At 34.3% G+C, this 6000-nt stretch overlaps 1 pseudogene; it reads left to right on the forward strand.

Moving 5' to 3' along the window:
• Nucleotides 1-2567: 2567 nt before the first annotated feature.
• Nucleotides 2568-5266, forward strand: LOC128219160 (glycoprotein 3-alpha-L-fucosyltransferase A-like; annotated as a pseudogene).
• Nucleotides 5267-6000: the final 734 nt, after the last annotated feature.

A 6000-nucleotide genomic window follows, 5' to 3' on the forward strand; every position in this document is an offset into this window, starting at 1 on the left:
TTGTTTTAACTGTTTTTAATGTTCAGCACCTTTTCAAAACCACAACAACGGCCTTTTGATTCCCATTACATAAAAGACAATCCCTTGGTAGATTTTCATAAAGAAAACACCTGAAATAACAGTCTTAAATGCGGAATAGTAAACATTAATCAATGAAAACGTATTCAAGCTTACAAAACAAAAATGAAAAAAAAAATCAAAAACTTAACAGGGTATTAATATTGCTCGAGAATCTTACGCGTACATATTACGCACACAGTCATAGCAAAACATGCTGGATTGAAAGGCATGTGCCTTGTCACTGAACAAACATGATTTTAACCATTATATAATCTATTAATTTCCATAAAGACCTCCAGATAAACAATAACATTTGCGAGCAATACGGTACTTGTAACTCACTAGAACGAAGGAACAAGGTTGGTCTCTAACTCTATTGATACATTTGGACAGGGACATTTGACTCTCATCGTGTCTCATTGCCGCCACTATAATTAGTTGATTGATATTTATTAACATTATTTGCTGGGCTATGATATGATACGTGCTTACAATTGCAATAATAAAAACGTAGTATTATTGTTTTATTACGCCAAAGGTGGTTGAGAACCGGACATACAATCGATGTTATGTAACATCTAAATACGTTTCACTCGTAGCACTATTTAACAGTGAACTTTCCTCATCTCAATTCCTAAATGAGTGTTGCCAGTTTAATAGTTTGAGAGTCTCATACATCTTTTATAGGACCAGACATCAGAAATAAACTGTATCGCTAATATTCATTTAAATGTTGACAGAAAGTGCTCTGTTCTTACGAAAAGCGCTAAAAACATGAATGGAAATTGAATATTTTTTTAACTTGGATTTACAAGTTCAAATGAGGAACTGGTAGTTGCTATTTTATGTTCATAAAAGTAAGTAAAAACTTGAATATTAAATATATGTATATATGGTTTCCTGGGTTTATATTAATCAATGTATTCAGCCTAAGTTTGGAGGTATAGTCTAGAATTTAATTTAAAATCCAGTATCAAGTAATATTTTTTTCATAGTTATTTTGAAACATTAGGAATTCAAGGCCCGTCCGTATTTACTTAACATTGCTGTTATCTGATACAAAAAAAAATCAGTTCTAGAATCATGCGTAAATCTGAGCCACAGTCAAAAACTAAATCTCAAGTCGTTATTGGAGATATGACTTGTTTTTTGAGTCTGAGTCTCAAATTCAAAATCAATTCGATTCGAAATATAGGTCTTGTTATGCGAGCCTGAATCTCACGATCAAACTCAAGCCGTTATGGAGTATAGGCCTTTTCTCTGAGCTTGAGTCACCATTTTAAACTTAACCCTTTATTGCAAAAAGGCCTTGTTTTCTTAGTCTGAATCTTAAATTCAAACTCATGCCGTTATTGAATATACTTCAATATAGGAATTGATTTCTGAGTCTTTGTCTTAAATTTAGGCTGAAGACTTTAATGAATACAGGGATTCTTTGTTTGATAAAGCCTACGTGTTGCAGTTCTAACATTTCGGAGCCTTGATCTCCTTAGTTTTCAATCCTCAGAAAGATTTCCGGCTGTGTAAAGTTTTAGATGAAATTCATCGTCATTATTTAAACCTTATTTCGGTTCTTTTTTTGTCTAACAACTTATCGCCTGCGTTTAGGCTTTCAAACTCTTAAACACCTCAACGCCAGTATCAAGCCAATACCTTATACACTGTGTTACAAAAAGTTATAAAAGGAATTATACCCGTAGACTTATTCAAAATGTATAACTATATTATGTGTGTCACTATTACAAGTTTGTAGGGATGGCTTTATTTCAATTTCTGTGAAGAGGTAGTCGACTAAATTAACAATTAATTGATATTTGCAGTAACAAACAATTAATTTTTAAGCTCATAGATCCACTGAACTTTAATATAACATTAAAGAGATATTATAATTTTATTTTCGTGAAACAGTTGGGGCTTTTTTATTAGTGAATAATCGCTTAATTTAAAAATAAACCATACACTGCTAAACTAAACGCACATTTCTAAAATGCTGGATATTATTTTTTTCAAAAAACATATTTCATTTTCAGAGAACATCACCACAATTAAGCTGCCAAACGCTACGTTTTGCCTATCTGTCTTCAGGGCGACAAAACTACCAGCTACTGAAAGCCTACAGCAGCGGCGTTAAAAGTAAATCGAAAATTGGAAAGTGATGCATCTGTTTATATTATAGAATTTATTTTGACACCCTGCTTGAGAGCTTTTATGAGTCGCAGAAGGAGAAATAAATTTACTGAGGTGTTTCTTTCGCAAATGATTAAAGTTATTTGAAATTATTAAGGAAATTCTCCCATCTAAATTGGTCGTTACTACAAATGGAGCGGTACGGACTCCCTAAAGTGTCATGAAACATCGATCTTCCTAGGTTTGTTCAGTATTACTTTTGCTACAAATTCCTAGCCTCTAACCAAAGGATATCACAATTAGTTAAGAATGTACCATGAATGCGTTAATTATTAAGCGAAAATCTGGCTATTGGTGTTAATAACGCTACAGTTTTCATTATGGCAGTGCGGTTCAGCAAACTAAAAAGACAGTTTATATTACTGATCGGAGTTTTTCTGGTATTGACATTCATTCTTCAGATGGTGCCTTCGTATTTCGAAGTACAGACAAACATGCTCACAGCTTTGCAGTTTGCAAAGTTTGAAAGCCGCTTATTACACAATAAGTCATTTACCGTTGTCAATCGTCTGAAAGTTCCTTTTTCGCTCTGGAAAGTACAGCCGTCCGACGACAGGATTTTATTGCAAGCTAAATTTGATCCTTTCGCCAAAGAGAATTCTCCTAGAACAGGGACTTGTGGGCTGGAACGACAATGGTGGTAAGCAAGCGTTTGTTGATCATGATTGTCCTGTACAACACTGTGAACTGCATGGACATCCGAATGGAGAAGTGTTTGACGCTAGAATATTTAAGAAAATAGAGTTGAACAGCCATTTGCTCGGAGGTGCGCAAGCAGATGTGCCCCGTCATTTCGATAAGGTTTGGATCATGTTCGCGTTGGAAAGTCCGGAAGCATCGCCTTCTTACGTTGGGCTAAACGTCGTCATAAACTGGACAGCTACGTATCGTTACGATTCTACGATGGTGACTCCGTATGACAAATTTCAAGTTTACGATAATTTTACACAGATATCTGACTATAAGTCGGATAAAAATTACGCTCTAGGCAAGACTAAATTAGCAGCAATATGTGTGTCCAACTGTTATGCGTCAAACGCAAGATTGGAATATGTTAAGGAGCTATAACAGTACATGGATTTGGACTTTTATGGGTCACGCTGGAACTTGAGATGTGAATAGGGGGAAGGCAATAACTGCTTTAAAAATCTACAGAAGGAATATAAGTTTTATTTGTCTTTTGAAAACGCCAATTGTCGTGATTACATTACCGAGAAGTTCTTTCTTAATGCATTAAGGTAAGTAGCTCTCCTAATTTCTGTCCACTCTAAATGCAAGATTTCTTAAAGAATTAAAACTGAAAATAGATTTGTAAATATTAACAAAATTCGCTTTACATTAGCTACCTTTTAATCACTAAGTAACAAGTTGCATATTGTATTTTTTAATAAAAATGCTTTTATACTGATAGAATTTCATCACCTTTTCGTCATAAAATTCAATAAAATTGTTTCAGGAATTAACTGTTTGATTGTCGTCAATATCGGGGTATGACCTCAGTAGGGCTGGTTTCTTGTGCGAACTTTTACTAGCAGATTTTCGATCATACTCCCGATAATGACATCAATAACGCTATTCATTACTTATGACGTCATAATAACGCCAGACTTTGTATACATAGTCACAAAGGTTAATGCTATGTTTGAGAATAGATATTTTACTAGAAGAACTGCATTAACTACACGTCATGAATTTAAAATAATTAACTTCTGCATTCAGGAATTATACTCGAATGGAAATTCGTCCTTGTAAATTACATACATTTAATTGTTTTAAGATGTGATAATGAAGTTGCAATTTTGATTTATAAACTCATTATATTGGAAATGTGTAGTCGTGTGAAGTTATAGATTTTAAAACAGGTAAGTATTACATTTGTAGATACGTTAAATTATATGTTTTTAGACACGTTAGTTATATGTTTGCTCTTACCTTAGTGATAGATTTGTAGACAAGTTAAGTTGAAGGTTTTAGTTTTGAAGACACGTTTAGTTTAAGGTCTGGAGCTACAATTAAGTATAGGATTTCGACGCGTTAAATTATAGAGTTGTAGTCGCATTTAGATATATGTTTGTAAGAGCTCAAGTAAGAGGTTCGCAGAGACGTAAACTTTTTTATAGACAAGTAATAAGGTTCTAGGTTTGGAGTCACGTTTAGCCATAGGTTTGTAGATACGTTAAGTAATAGTTTTGTAGTCACGTTTAGTTTTAAGGTGTTTCGAGTAACATTCAGATTAAGGACTGTAGTCACGTTAAGTAATCTTATCAAGTTTCAGGTTTGTAATCTCGTCAAGTTAAAGGTTTGTAATGTCGTCAAGATATAGGTTTGTAATCTCGTCAAGTTAAAGGTTTGTAATCTTGTCAATTGTAGGTTTGTAAACTCGTCAAGTTATTTGTTTGTAATGTTGTCAAGTTACAGGTTTGTAATCTCGTCAAGTTATAGGTTTATAATCTCTTCAAGTTATAGGTTTATAGACACGTTAAGCAATACGTTTGAAGACAAGTTTAGTCATAGTTTATTAGTCATGTATAGTTAAAGGTTTGAATTCACATTTAGTAACCGATTTGATAGACCTCTTAAGTTAAAACGGTGTACAAATCAGATACAGATAAAAGGTTTATTATTCCGGGGGTTAAAGTAGTGTAAAAGGTATGTCAATTATGCAAGCTTCTCTTATAGACATGAGGTCGTTCCGGTCGTGATGGGTGTGCATCCAGACAACTACAGACACGTGGCCCCACCGGGGTCCTTCATCCACGTTGAGGATTTCCCGTATGCCGGGCATCCCAAGCGCCTAAATGAGCAAGACGATGAATATAATGACTATTTCCGCTGGAATCGTACCGGACAGTTTGTTGATAGAAAGTTTTGGTGTAGAATTTGCTCATTACTATGGGATACCGATCTCCCCCACCAATCAATCCACGACTTAGATCAATGGTGGCGGGGCGAAAGTATATGTATAGGCAAACGACGCTGGGATGAGATATCAAACAGGAGTAAATTACATGTGCGATAATGATTACAAGAGGGCTTGCAAAATACTACGCGTACTTGTAGCCATATATGCATGTAGCATATGTATTTGTTATAAAAACTCGTTGATATAATTCTTCTTAAAACGGATGGGATAATAGTCTCATTTATTTTAACACAATTCACTTTCCTGTTTGTGTTTCGCAGCAATTTATGGATTTCTTACTTAATGTGACATATCCAAGTGCCCTGTACCATATTCTTTATACAAAACCTCTTTTGTAATTTATGCTGAAATCCTTTAAATAAATGACGTTTTGTCGTGTTTTCAGTACAAATAACTTGAGCATATCCAGGCTTTGGAAAAGAACTCCGCCTCAGCCGCCCTTTAAAGGCCTACCCATCCCTCCACCCATTATTACCCTAATATTGTCCAAGTGATCTTTTCAAATCAATTTGATATTTGGTTTTCTGGAAACGATTCATAGCAATTGTTTGTAATCAAAATATGGTGATATTGTAATACATTCGGCCTTTCTGTGTTGTTGTTTTTATAGACGGACATATGTCACAAAGAGCTTTACTTGGCGAACTAGACAGAGCTTTGTGTTTGTGTTAATCAAACAATTAAATTAGTTGTTAAACCATTTACTTAAATGATTAATGTAAACACATCTAAGGACACCGGTTTGTGTTCTAATTTTAACCAAAAGTTATTTTCTTTTGGTGACTGAATGTGAGACACTAATTTGGTTTGTTTAGTCGAATTTATCAAGG

This window comes from Mya arenaria, chromosome 15 (genome assembly GCF_026914265.1).
Source record: "Mya arenaria isolate MELC-2E11 chromosome 15, ASM2691426v1".
In the NCBI taxonomy this organism is placed as follows: domain Eukaryota; kingdom Metazoa; phylum Mollusca; class Bivalvia; order Myida; family Myidae; genus Mya; species Mya arenaria.